Below are 15360 nucleotides of genomic sequence, written 5' to 3' on the forward strand. Positions count from 1 at the left end.
AGTCCAGGTGGTCCAATTCATTTTCTGAACTGAGGAAATGAGTAATGTCATATTTTTGAGAGGATCAGGCACAAGACAGATGCCAATACACATCAGGCACCAACCCTGTCTCCAAATGGCAGGAACGGGACCGACCTCCATCAGCAACATACACACTGTAGCCAAGTCCAACACAAGGGAAGGAATATTCAACCCCATTTCATTTGCTCCTTTGCATGGTCAAGTCATCTAGCCGTTGCTGAACAATGTGGAAGAGTTTTATCCACATGAATGACAGCAGCTGACCCATCACATGGTACAGTTAAGCAACGGCATGCCTATCTTTGCTCTAGAAAGGCATGACCAGAATTGGTGACAACAGCAGAAAAAATACAGTCATCAGAGAATTGGAGCCGCTGGAGCCCATTCATACAACATGCTTCTGGAAAAATCACAAGCTGCAGGTTTCCGCAGATTTCAACAGGGTGTAACTCTGGGGAGCTGGATAAACCAGTATTTTGCATGAGAATAAAAAGCAACAGTTGCTAACAGAACTGTAAGAGAAAACATTGAATCACACCCTAAAGATTATGTCTGTAAACAAAGCAGCAAAACATTTGTACAATGGCAGTAGGTAGTCAAACACAGGTTGCCTGAAGGAAAGAGGGAAAGTCCTCCCATTCCTTCAGACATCTAACATCTGTCCAGTCCCTCTTCAGGAAGGATTTGCAGAGCTGCTTTCTTACAAGCCATGAGGATCTCATCAATTGGCCTGGGGAGACTGGGATCCAGGGACAGCTACTGGGCACACTGAGTGTTTATGTTCAGGTACTAGCAGGTTCACTTTGTACGTATGTGTATCTATATTGCCACTACTGGATTTTCATCCTGAACTGTCAGAGGGGAAGAGGATGAGGCCATTTGTGCAGTTTGTATTTGTGCGAGTGCTGAGTGTCTTCACCTCCCCCGATCCGCGTGGCCAGCTGTGTATATATGCACATATACGTTGCGTACGTGTGGTCTGTGTGCACCTGCCTTCTGGGAATACATGCTCAGCCTCACTACTTGGTTGGACCTGGGCTTGGAACCGTGGCAGTCTTGCCTCTGTCACGCTGCCAGATTCAGCCCCATTCTCTGACAAGAATCACCACTGGAACAAAGCCAGCAGGTAACCTGCTGTTGAAGTGGAAAACAGTGAGGTACTAAGCATTGTGAGATGGGGAAAGGAATGTTTCCCTACCAGACAGCCAGCCTGCCAGCTGACCCCCTTCAGCTGGCAGGGCTGTAGAGGCTTTTGCTGCTCAAAATATTCTGGCACTGTCTGAGATAACAAGTGAACGACAAGCATATTTAGAAAGGTCCTGGTTGACCTGACTGCAAAGAAACAAACTTCACTATCCCTTTTCTGTATTAGCCCCATGTATTACTTGCTCAGCACTGTCAAGGAGGAAGCGTGATGGAAAGCAAATTGAACAAAATAAAAAGGGCAAGGTCTGACCAAAATAGCATGTTTGTGATCGAGTTGTCCAGCCCAATGTGCCCTCAGGGGACTGTTGGTAAAAGCCTTTTACCATAGGCCAACCAGCCTTGTTCATTTGCCACATTTCCCAGCAGGAAAGATGGCACAGCATTAGGCTCAAGGCAACTGAAAATGCAGGTGTGTGTGGGAACCCCTGTACGTTGCCACAGAGACACACACTCTCACACATACACACACTCTCTTGCTCACTTGTATATAGTCTAAAAAGGGCTCTTTTTTGTCATCTGCAATTTGACAGTCACAATTCAAGAAATACCTTTCCAGTGTTTTCTCCTCTAAGTCTTAAGGTCAAACCCTTCCCTTTCCCTTCTCCTTTCTGAGACGACAAAGCTGTGCTAGTATCAGCATCCAGTCTGTAGCCTCTCCTGGCTTTGTACTACTTGCTCTGTGCATACCTCCCTTCTACAGCACTGCATGGTTGGCCTGTGCTGGAAGCAGCCCGAATGCTTTGCATAACGTGGAAGCCTTCCTTGTTATGCAGATAATCCACTATTTAGTAGATGCCATGCCACAGGGTATTCCCAAACAACCCAAGTAGCCATTGCATGTGTGGATTGTTTCCTGGGCATGTTAACAAGCCCTTTACTGCTGGCAGGACTGCTGCATGGACACCTCAGCTGAGGACATGAGGGAACTGCCGCTTTGGCAAGAGTGAACTGATGGAAGATCAGCACCTTCCCCGAGGCTAAACACAAGCCACTGTCAAAACCAGCCTGGTCTTCTCCAGTCTCTGCGGTATATTGTCAAGTTCCTGATAACTGTGACGGGTTAGGCCGCTCTGGCAACTATACAACTATACCCTACACAGTCCCCTCTCATCCTCCCCCACCCCAGGGATGAGGGAGAGAATCAAAGAGGAAAAAAAAGAGACCCGAGGGTTGAAATAAGAACAATTTACCACTACCGCTACCAATGTATATATGTACGGATATGTACAAGGATAAACATATACAAACAAGTGATGTATATATGTCACCACCCCTTGACCGAGGCCCGTCTCGTTACGAAGCTGCAATCCTGAAACAGATAAAACTCGATACCGCAATCCCAGATGAACGGGAGGCCCCAAGACAGAGAGCAAGAGAGAGACAAAACACTCTGAGAGTCCGAAAGTGAGAGTCCCGGAAGGGCAAAAGCCCTTCTTTCCGGCTGACCCTCACTTTTATACTGGGCATGACGCTGCATGATATGGAATACTAATCGGCCAGTTTGGCCTCAATCTTAAGTTCAGGTACAAATCGTAAGGAGAGTCGTGGACCCCTTATCTCGGCCGTGCTCCCCCCTTATCCTCTTGTGCTCCTGCACACTGGCAAGAACCCGGCAGACTGAAAAGTCCTTGAGGCCTCAGTGCCAACCACAAACATCAGCTTGAAGACTTGGAGGACAGAGATAGTACAGCAGACACTTCTCATGAGCCCAACACATGATGATCCTGATTCTCTATGGAAATCTGATGCCACACAGGAGACCTCCCTCCTGTTGTATGACACAGAGAACAGGTGTTAGTCAAACAGGATATAAGGACTCCTTATGTGGTTCCACAGCCGCAATTCTGCTGCCAAAGAAGGAAATGAGTCCAACTTTCAGTGCAAAAGCAGCAGTGCTGAAATCTCTCTCTATGGAAAAATTTTGTCAAATAAGGAGAAGAAAATGTTTACTCTATGGCACACAGGAACCTCTTTTCTTATCAGAGAGAGCTATGCATGTTGTTTCATATACTTGCGTGAGAACTGGGACAATGAAACAGAAAAACGGGGTGAACATGGTCATGGTCAACTGTATTCACAGTTCTCTGAGGAAATCTAGTCCATCTACAAGTTTACCCAGAGATTCCCTCCCAGGAAGGCTTCAGACTCTGCACAGCAACGGCAAGGCCAATCCAGAGGAGAAATGTTAGAATACTATAAATGGTGTGGGACAAGCATCTGTGAGTATGGCTGTAAGGAGAACCACCACTTTAAATGAACTTCTAACATCTAAACCAAATGCATAAATCCTGGAGTTCTTATATTTGGCCCTGATCATATTCCCTGTGCAGCTGGTGGAACCAAATGTTTCACTTACTCCCCAGAGACTTAGAACCTCCCCCTCAAATTTTACGATGTCAGCGAAAAATTAGATTCTTTCTTCTGAAACTTGACCCCTGAGAGCAGTGATATCAATAACCATAAAAATAGCCACTTCAGCTGGGGTCCTCAGAGATGTGTTTATATCGGAATTGCTGAGCCGAGCGATTTTCATACCAAATCAGGCTTCACTGGCTTCCCTAAGTATAGGCGAGTTCGTTTTGATGAGAACTTCATACATTTTATGTACACTTAGGAGACAGACAGTTTTTTCATCTCTTCAACACAAACATGAATCAGAATAAGAGATATTTTCAAGCACCCTGTAAGGGTCCCTCCCGCTGGAAAGAGCGTTCAGTGTCATCTGGAACAGGCATTTAAAATATCCTTCAGCCCTTGAAAATGCTGAGTCAGCCTTGGGCCCTTGAAGCTGGAGAGGAGACAGCCAGCAGATGTAAGATAAGGTCTGTACAATCAAGAGAGGACAATGAGAGGGAATGGTTAGGTAATTGAATTTCCCTGAACAAGAAGTAGGGCCATCAGGTGAAATTAGCAGGTGGCCAAAGACAGAAGGATGGGATTCTTCAAACCACTCATAATTAATCCGCACAGCTCCTCACCACCAACAGAGTGGCTGCTGAATATTTCCACTCATTAAAAAAAGCTGCCACACTAATCCATGGGAGGAGAACAGGTGCAGGCTCCTGACCCCACACACAACAAATGCATGAGGATTGGGATGCGCCTGAGTCAGGAGCACCTGGAGAATGGTGCAGTGGTCAAGGAAAGCCTCAGCACATAGAATCGTAGAATTATAGCGTGGTTAGGGTTGGAAGGGACCTCAAAGATCACCCAGTTCCAACCCCCCTGCCATGGGCAGGGACACCCTCCACTACACCAGGTTGCTCAAAGCCTCATCCAACCTGGCCTTGAACACTTCTCTGGGCAACCTGTTCCAGTGTTTCACCACTCTCAGAGTAAAGAATTTCTTCCTTATCTCGAATCTAAATCTCCCCTCTTTCAGTTTAAAGCCATTAATCTGCCCGTTCTCCTAATTCCTGTACTTTGGCAGCCTCAGACACCAACAAGGCTCTCAGCCACTGCCAGGGAGACAAGACAGTGCTCTGGGTTGGCCATTGGGCTGACCCAGAGAAACTGCCATGTCTTGACATGCTTGTCACCACCAGCCAACATGCAGCAGCAAGGCAGGTAGGTCCCCCTTAATGTCAGCACCTGGCAAAGAGGCCATGCCATGGAGAGTCTGGAGATCTAGAGCTGCTGCTCCAGAGCCAGGGCAGGCTCTGGTCCCTGGGAGGCTGGACACCCCTCTGCTTGCATGCGCAGGCAGGCTGAGCACAGGCAGCATCCGATGCAGCGACTGCTTGTGGCTCTGGGCAGAGCGTGCACATGGCAGGCAAAGCACTCCATGCTCCCATACCATGGCTGCTGAGCCACAGCCTCAGATGCTCACTGGGTTCAGATGCTGACATGTGACTGCAGCACAGCTGGGATGGCTCACAGCTGAGCTGATCCCACTCGTGGGCTGATACAGGCAGTGGGGACACACTGCCAGGGCTTTCAGCAAAGCTGCTGGAGTTTGTCATAGATCCTGGGTTACTTCTTCAGTACCCAGCCCATTAGCTCAGAGTTAATGCTATCTGACTAGCAAGATATAAGCTAACTTGGGTACGCCATGCTATTATTGCATACCTGTACTGCAGTCTGCAGTGTCACACAGAGGTGCCTGAACCAGCTGCATGCTGCTTCTTGCCCAAGTAGAGAGCCTCGCTGAGCTGCTTAGCCTGCTCTGTAGCTGGGATCATGAAATCGTACAGAATAGCTGAGATTGGAAGGATCTCCAGAGTTCATCTAGTCCAACACCCTACTCAAAGCTGGCCTAAATAAATCAGGATGCTCAGGGATTTGTCCAGTCAAGTCCTGAACACTTCCACAGGTGTAGCCTCTCTGGAAAATCTGTTCCTGCCTTGGATTACTCTCATGGTAAAAATAATATTCCTTATATCTAATTTGAATTTCCCATGTTCCAACTTGTGTCCACTCTTTCTCATCATATCAGACAGCTGTAGATATCAGTAAGATCTCCCTTTAGCCTCCTCTTCATCAGATTGAACCAATCCATTTCTTTAGCTCCTCCTGATACATCATGTGCTCCAGTTCCCTGACCATGTTGGTGGCCCTAAGACTACAAAACAGTCCTTAGAAATCAATTCTCACCTAGAGTTATTTGTGACCATGTTATGTTCTTGACAGTTTAACAGTGCTTTTGTAAAAGCAGTTCTTTAGATCAAAACAATCTTTTCTTCCACTGGAATAAGCCCTCCTCGTGTACCCTTTTTCACTGAAAGTTTTTGTTTTGACTAGACTAAACGAAACAAGCCCTTTTATTTGACACTTCTTAAGTCAATAGCTAGTTTTCTAGATCACTTTTATTTCTGCATCAATTCCAGTCTGAGTAAGTCTCTTTTATGTGCAGAAATGGCAAGTACCACATCCAGTATTCTCATAGACTCATACAGCAGCCTTAACATTGCTAGAGCTGTACCAGAACTATTTCAAACTCCTGATCATATTAGGGATCATGCTGGTGACTTACAGTTCTGGTCTGACTTCCTAGGGCAGTGGAGGCTGGTACATCTTCTTTATATCATGTCTACAGAGGCAGCAACATTATTTTCCAAGGCTTGGGCTTGCAGTATTTGAAAGACTCAAAAAGACACTCTGTATTAAGATTTGTTCCCATCTCCATAACTTTTCATGTCTCTCTGTATCACAGAGAAACAAAAACATTCTTACACATTGATCTTCTTGCTGTGAGCCTACTGCTGCTTACAGTTCAGGCAACAACAGCTAATGGAGCCAGGAATGATCAGCAGGTCGGGCTGCCCACACAAGTATCTCTGGCACACCAAGGTAAGACCTACAGAATATCTATGTTTCCTTTAACGTCAGACACAAAGGAAAACTAAGTTTATTGGCCTCTAGGTCAAAGAACGGCTTGTGCCACAGTATTAGTTTAATAATACAGACAAAGTCTGAGTTTGTATCAAGGATCTACACTATCTGAGGGCCATTACATCACCTATTCTAATAGGATGCCTCTGAAAACAAAACTCTGCTGCTTGCGTGAGCTCCCAAGCACCGCACTTCTGTAAAGCATTCATGTGCCTGCAATAGAACTGCAGGAGATGTGCTGTTGGGAGAAGGGAATGACGAAAATTCTGAGTTATAACTCACAATATAGTGTCTAACTTCAGAAAGCGTGTGAGGAAAGATCAGAGTTGAGTGGACTGCTCATTATTTACCACTGTCAGAAACTCATTCAAACCCAACTACAAGTTGTGTTCTAACACCAAACTTGTTTCCTCATTAAAGACGCAGTAAGTTTTGGGAAAATATGAAAATGCACAAGCCTAAAATCCTTTGCTGGATTTTAGCACAGTCTTACAGAAAAGCTGTGCAAGTGGATGACGCTCAAGAGTGCCTGAGGCAGAACAGCATTTCAGGAAAGGGCAGAGGAAACCTACAGACTCTCACAGCATCCCCACCTGGGCCACCTCCACTGGACCATCAGTGCAGCTGCTCAGCCAGGCTTTTACCCATTTTTATCATACCCTCATGGCCATTACAGAGTGGGAAAACAACTCTCTCAGCAGCACAGGAAAAATATTCCTTCCTGGTGACTGGGGACGTCCAGCAATGGTGAGTATGTAGAGATGGGTAAAAGGAATCATATTTTGTTTGTGATTCAACCCTATATTGCAATTGCTTTATTGTGTTTGTATTTTGATTTCATCACACTGCTGTTATCACACTGCTAAATCAAAAACCCACGTAACATCAAATATCTTCAAATAATTAAATTTGGTATTAAGCATTAAACCCTCCTTATGTGGAATATCTAAAAGGACCAAAGAACATTGATCTCTGACATGATCTCATAGGTTAGGCATGGTGAGAGTATTCTGCTTGTCACAACAGATAGAAAGGAGGGCTCTGGCATGACTTGTTTTTACTGAAGAGCTGGTGACATTGCTGAATCTGTACGGGAGGCAAGTCCCTCTGGGAACCTAGGTCAACAAGAAAGAATGTGAAGAAATTGATAAGAATTTGATGAAAGACAAGTTGGAAAATAATTTGGTTTTAGAATACCAAATGATTGTATTCTGAAATCTGCCATGACTTAAATGCTGATCACGCTGTTCATCTGAGTTTATCTTCCACAGACCATAAAGTGGCTGGGAAAGGACATAGCCCTTTTTTATTCTGCACTCAGACTGGTAAATCTAGATCATTTCATCCTGCTTCCACTTCCTAATGTAATAACTCTCTTCCACCAGAAGTAGGAAAGGCAGTTCAGTAAATTGTCCTAGCACACCTTTATTTTTAAGAGTAGTAGAAACAGTCTCTGAAAGAAAATCTTTTTCAGACAGTTATTTTTGCCCCTGAGAAAAAAAGATATGCTTTCTAATTAGCCTCCAAAAGAAGGACTTCCACAGTAACTTAAGACGCAATCATGGCCAGAGGTGAGAAGGTGTGAGCAAGTGGCAAAATCTCAATATCCAATGGTATACTGCAAGGAGGGGCAAGAGGGGATAGACAATGCAGGTTTCTTTCTGGATCAGTAAGAAAGGTCCAACAACAAATGACTTAATAAAATAGACAATTGGATAAGATAGAATAAGAAGAGGAACTTAGATGCTGAGTAAATCTTATACCCCTTCAGATGCTGGGCATCCTGTGTTTGTGCAGCATTGACTGGACCCAGGATGGATTTTCCCATGGTACACCGCACAGATCCTATCTGTGGAGAGGTTCCTTGTTTTCAGGTCATTCGTGCTACCACAACTTTCTTTCTTACAAAAAGCCAATTCTATTCATAAAGGATGTCTACATAAGAACATATTTTTGCACTTTCAGATACAGGCAAGGCCAAGCAGATGGTGTCATCACTGGTACTGAGAGGGAGCCCGCGTGCAGGGTCCTCCCTTACAATGACCTGCCTGAGTATGCCCTGCAGCCAAGGGATTTGTGCAGCACAGCCCAAAGGCTATGCTGGATGGGCAGTGCAGTGCAGCACAGCACAACACAGCCCTGGGCAAGCTCAAGTTATCTGTGAGGTGGATCACTGACTCTTCCATGTACAGTGGTCATCTGGTCAGGATCAAGACATTCCACCCCTTGATGCAGACATAGTTTACTTTTCTCATAGATACTATAAGTTAAAGCTTATGCTAATAACATACGGAATTCTCAAGTTGTAAGTACAAGGACCAACAGAGTAGACAAGGCTTGTTCAAGATCACTGACTCCCAGAGTACAGTGTCTTACACAAGACTCCCAATATGAATGGCCTCCAATAAGATTCATATTTCAACCCATCACCCCAAATCAAATCTCTGACACAGTTCTAATGTGAATTTTCACTGGAAATGAAATGTAACTGAGAAGTACGAAAATAAACAAATTCATGCATTGCTGAATGTGACTTAAAGGACGGATAATAGCCTGTTTTCTATCTCTAGGAGTTCAGTTAAAATCCATCTCTATTCAGAGATAGATTCAGTCTTAATCATAGTTACCAGGAAAATCTACAGACTCCAAACCCCAGTGCACACAGAGTCATTCTCGCGCTTTTCAGTGACAAGACATTATATGAAATGTAAATGCTACATGACTGCACAGTAGTCACATAAATAAATCCATGTCATATAATCACTCTACTAGTGGCCATGAATTTGCAACCTCATTCGTCTCTGGTGAGCCTTTAGTGGATATTCTTTATCTCCTCCTACTTCATGACTAAATTCACAATTGCACTTGAGTGTTACAGATCCTGAAGGGGACTGATAAGGTAAGGATAAGAAGAACAGGGACACAAAGAGTCAGCCTTCCAGTGCTGTAAGAGGAAAACCAGAAAAAGCTATTACCTCAACACATTTGAGATTTCCTTTTTCGTTTAGCTGCAAGAACATACTCTTCTTCCACTTGCTTTAACAAATTTTTTCTCTCTTCAGCAAAACACATTTTCTTTTGGTCTAGCTCCCCAGAAAGACTCACTTTCAGCTAATGGCAGTGCAAAGTTCTCAACTAAAATTAAGGTGCTGTTGCTATCATACAGGTGTGGTGTCCTCTGCTGTGTTCTGGAACAGGACGATTTTGAAAACTCTTTGAGTTAACCATTTTAAAATCAGAAAAATGTCATTAAGGTCTTTCCACAGAACTACAAAAGAGAACATCTCATCTTTTGATCCCTCCTATGGAAATAGAGAGACAGGCTCAGTAATGGCCTAAAAGAACGTTACTGGACCTTGGAAAGGCCAATGGAGAGGGGGGGAGTACTGACAAAGCCAATACACAAAATGTAGATGTCCAGATTCTCACTCAGCTTCTGCCTAATTCTGAAACTGGGGCTTATGGAAACAGACCCAAAGCATGCAGGATTCTGTGTCCCAAAGTAGATGTTTTAGCAGGAAACCTGCACATTATACCAGTAACCAGATGTCAAAGTTGAGATTCTTAAACTTCTGTCCTCTCCACATCCTCTCCCCACCCCCACCAGACACTACTTAGCTGCTCTACTTCTGACCAGTGTTTAATGGAAGTAAAAGTTATGGCCTTTAGCTTGATAGGAAATCTAGAGATAGTAATGGAAGCAATGATGAGAAATGATTTATGAAGAATTGCATAGTGATGCCAACTCACCCAGCTTAGAATTCACAATTGCTGATTTAGATGTCAAAGAAGCATAGTCTGGAAAACGTTTTTGTTTTTTCTCTGGGAAGATGTCTTTGTGTACATCCAATATGAGCTTCTCAGTGGTGAAGGTTAATATTCTTCAATAATTAATCAGGAGAATAACACATAGGAACTGTCATTGAACCTACACAGAGTGTGAGAAAAAGGCATAAAAGTGCATCTTAGACTTGTGCATGACTAAAACAACATGTGAGACAGCATTGGACCAGCACATGCATGTGGACATGACTTCCAAAACATCTGTTTCTGCTATATTTTCAAATACATGCCCTATGATAATTCTCTCTTGTAATGTCAAAGATAAGCAACCTGCTACCTCACACCGCAGTACAATCAAACCTTGTCTTGTCCCCATCAAGACTCACTCAAGTGAGGGCCCCGCAGTTCTGTTAGGATCTCTAGAACCAGCTCCCTTTTCAGGTAAACCTTCTAGTCCTCAGATATGAAGCTCAGTAAAAAAATCAGATAAAATATCAAATCAGTTAGAAAACTGCATGTGCACTTATCAGAGCCAAAACACCGTTGAAATGCCATGATGCACAGTAGCTTGCATCCAGTTCTGTCCATACTGCATATTATGCTCTCAGCTGAAAGCTGGAGATCATAAAAGTATAGAATTATAGAATCTTAGAATCATTTGGGTTGGAAGGGACCTTAAAGATCATCTAGTTCCAACCCCTCTACCACAGGTAGGGACATCTTCCACTACATCAAGTTGCTCAAAGTCTCATTCAACCTGGCCTTGAACACTTCAAGGGATGGAGCATCCACAACTTCTCGGGGCAATTTTTTCCAGTGTTTGACCACCTTCATTGTAAAAAATTTCTTCCTTATATCTAATATTAATCTACTCTCAGTTTAAAGCCATTGCCCCTTGTCCTATCACTACACCGTCTTTTAAAAGTCCCTCTTCAGCTTTCTTGTAGCCCCTTCAGGTACTTGAAGGCTGCTAGAAGGTCTACCCGGAGCCTTCTCCAGAGTGAACAACTGCAACTCTCTCAGCCTGTCTTCATACGAGACATGCTCCAGCCCTTGGATCATCTTCATGTCCCTCCTCTGAACCCATTCCAAGGGGATCATGTCCTTTTTATGTTAGGGACCACAGAGCTGAACGCAGTACTCCAGGTGGGGTCTCACAAGAGCCGAGTAGAGGGGCAGAATCACCTCCCTTGACCTGCTGGCCACTCTTCTTTTGATATAGTCTAGCATACAGTTGGCTTTCTGGGCTGCAAGTGCACGTTCCTGAGTCATGTTGAGCTTTTCATTAACTAACACCTTCAAGTCCTTCTCCTCAGGGTTGCTTTTAATCCATTCTCCACCCAGCCTGTACTTGTGCTTGAGATTGCCCTGATGCATGTGCAGGACCTTGTGCTTGGCCTTGTTGAACTTCATGAGGTTTACACAGGTACATCCTTTCAAGCCTGTCAAGGTCCCTCTGGATGGCACCCCTTCCCTCCAGTGTGTCAATCACACCACACAACTTGGTGTCATCAGCAAATTTGCTGAGGGTGCACTCGATCTCACTCTCCATGTCACTGACAAAGATGTTAAATAGCACTGGCCCCAGTACTGACCCCTGAGGAACACCACTCATCACTGGCCTCCACTTGGACTTCGAGCCATTGACTGTAACTCTTTGAGTGCGACCATCCAGCCAATTCCTTATCTACCGAGTGGTCCATCCATTCAGTCCATGTATCTCCAATTTAGGGACAAGGATGTCCTGGGACAGTGTCAAATACTTCGGACAAGTCCAGGTAGATGATGTCAGTTGCTCTTCCCTTATTCACCAACACTGTAACCCCATCATAGAAGGCCACCAAATTTGTCAGGCACGATTTGCCCTTAGTGAAGCCATGTTGGCTGCCACCAATCAGTTCTTTTTTTCCACCTTGCCTTAGCATATTTTCCAGGAGGATCTGCTCCATGATCTTGCTGGGCACAGAGATGAGGCTGACTGGTCTGTGGTTCCCTGGTTCTTCTTTTTTTCCCTTTTCCAGTTGGTGGAAACATCACCAGACTACCATGACTTCTCAAATATGATGGATAATGATTTAGCAACTTCATCCACCACTTCCCTCAGGACCCGCAGATGCATCTCATCAGGTCCCATGGACTTGTCCACCTTCAGGTTCTTTAGATGGTCTCGAACCTAATCTTCTCCTACAGTGGGCGGTTCTTCATTCTCCCAGTCCCTGCCTTTGACTTCTGTAACTTGGGTGGTTTGGCTGGAGCACTCGCCAGCGAAGACTGAGATAAAAAAGTCATTGAGTACCTCAGCTTTCTCCATATCCTGGGTAACCAGGCTTCCTGTTTCCTTTCGGAGAGGGCCCACGTTTTCCCTAGTTCTCCTTTTATTACTGACATACCTGTAGAAGCTTTTTGTGTTGCCCTTGATGTCCCTGGCCAGATTTAATTCTATCAGGGCTTTAGCTTTCCTAACTTGATCCCTGGCTGCATAAACAATTTCTCTGTATTCCTCTGAGGCTACCTGCTTCCACCCTCGGTAGACTTCACTTTTGTGTTTGAGTTGATGCAGGAGTTCCTTGTTCATCCATGCAGGCCTCTGGGTGTTCCTACCTGACTTCCTCTTTGTTGGATTGCACTGCTCCTGAGCTTGTAGCAGGCGATCCTTGAATCAGGATTCAGCTTTCTTGGGCCCCTCTTGCCTCCAGGGCTTTATCCCACGCTACTCTACTAAGCAGATTCCTGAATAGGCCAAAGTCTGCTCTCCTGAAATCCAGGCCAGTGAGTTTGCCGACCACCCTCCTTGCCATCCTAAGGATCTTGAACTCCACCATTTCATGGTCAATGCAGCCAAGGCTGCCCTTGAGTTTCATATTTTCCACCAGACCTCCCTTATTGGTGAGAACAAGGTCCAGCAAAGCACCTCTCCTCATTGGTTGATCTATCACTTGGAGAAGGAAGTTAGCATCAATGCATTCCAGGAACCTCCAGATACCGGGGTGGTTGAAGTCCCCCATGAGAACCAGGGCTCGTGAACATGAGGCTGCTCCTATCTGTCTATAGAGGGCCTCATCAGCTTGATCTTCCTGGTCAGGTGGCCTGTAGCAGACCCCCACTATAATGTCAGCTGTCCTTGCCCTCCCTTTAAACCCTGACCCATAAGCTCTCAGTTGTTTCCTCATCCATCCCCAGGTGCAGCTCCATGCACTCCAGCTGGTCTTTGACATAGAGGTGACACCTCCTCCTCGTGTCCCCAGCCTGTCCTTCCTAAAGAGCTTGTATCCTTCCATTCTGACACTCTAGTCATAGGATTCATCCCACCATGTCTCTGTGATGCCAATAAGATCATATTCCTGCAGGTGAGCACACACTTCTAACTCCTGTTGTTTATTCCCCATGCTGCGTGCGTTTGCATAGAGGCATTTAATTTGGGCCCCCGATGAATCTGACTTCCTGACCGGAGTGTCTGGAATTCCTTTCTGCTGTTCTTCAGGTGCTCTCAGCTTGTCTTGATCAAGCTTGTGTGATAGTTTGATGTGGGGGGGTGTTCTGGTGGCAGGAGAGGGGATTTGCTCCCTGTGCCACCAGATCGGACTCCCATCCCCCTCGGGGGGGCTTGAGCCAAATCGTCGCCTCTGCGAATGGCCCTATTTAAGTTGAGACAAAGGGACGGAAAGAGGTCCTTTGCCCAAGAACGAGGAGAGAGCAGGAGGGCGCTGCCCTCGCTCCCGGCTCCCGGCCGAGCGGCCGCTCGGGCCCGGGCCGGCACCATGTGCTCAAGGTGGAGCCGGGGGAGCCACAGGGGGAACTCAGGAAGCACCTCGCTCCCGGGGTGCCCGCCGGGCTGAGCTCCCCCAGAGAGGATTAAGATCTAAGATAAAACAACCACAACGACCGGGTCAGTCAAGATGGAGCAGGAGGAGGTGTGCTGGAGCTGAAGTTTTCCCTTGCAAATCGGTGTGAAGATGGCAGGCGGCCCCCTGCAGCCAGGGTGTGCTCGGCGGGGCAGAGACCCACTCGTGGCTCGTGGAGAAACCCCTGTCGGGGAAGAGATGCCTGAGCCCAGGAGAGGTCGTGGAGCAGGGGGTGCACGACGAGGTGCTGTTAATAATGGGCAGGGGATGCACGACGGGGTCGTGGAGGCATCTGGAGTCTATGGGACAACCCACGCCGATGCGAGTGGCAGCAGCTCCCTGAGGGGCCGAGACTGGTAAAGCCCGAACTGGTGCATCCATGGGGAAGGATTGCAATCCTGCGGGCAGGACTCACTCTGGAAAAGTTTGGGGATTTTTTCCTCATGAGTAGGGGATCCACTGAATCAAGGGAAAAATGGTGTAAGGACTCCTCCTTCTTTAAGAAAGGAGCGGCAGTAACAACATGGATGAACTGACCTGCACTCCCCATTCCCTGTGCCCCTGCGCCGCCGGGGGGGAGGTAGAGCCAGGAACGAAAGGAAAGGGGGGTGGGGAGGTTGTTGTGTTTAAGATCTGGCCTTGTTTTTCTCTTTCTCCTCTCAAGTAACCGGTTTCGTTCCCTTGTGTCTCTTGTTAAGTAACTGTTAATAAATTGTTTTGTTTTATGAAGAAAGCCTGAGTCCTGTTTTGCCCAGGACCATGGTTGGTGGGTGCTCCCTCTCGGTTCTTGTCTCGACCCTCAGTCCAAAAACCACAACAGCTTGATATTATGCCCCTCCCCCTTCAAATCTAGTTTAAAGCCCTGTCAATGAGCCTCTCTAGCTGATGTGCAAAGACCCTCATCCCCCTTTAAGAAAGGTGAACCCCATCTGATGTCAGCAAGCCTGGTGCTGTATAGGCCATTCCATTATCTGAAAACTCAAAATCATGGCCATGACACCAGCCACAGAACCAAGTATTAAGAGACTGGGTGCATCTGTTTCTTCCAATGTCACTGCTCACAACTGGAAGGATGGAAGAAAAGATAACATGTGCCCCAGATCCCCTTATCAGCTGTCCCAGGGCCCTGAAGTCTCTTTTGATTGCCCTTGGACTACACATTGCAGCTTCATCACCA

Source organism: Tauraco erythrolophus, chromosome 20 (assembly GCF_009769465.1).
Source record: "Tauraco erythrolophus isolate bTauEry1 chromosome 20, bTauEry1.pri, whole genome shotgun sequence".
Taxonomy (NCBI): domain Eukaryota; kingdom Metazoa; phylum Chordata; class Aves; order Musophagiformes; family Musophagidae; genus Tauraco; species Tauraco erythrolophus.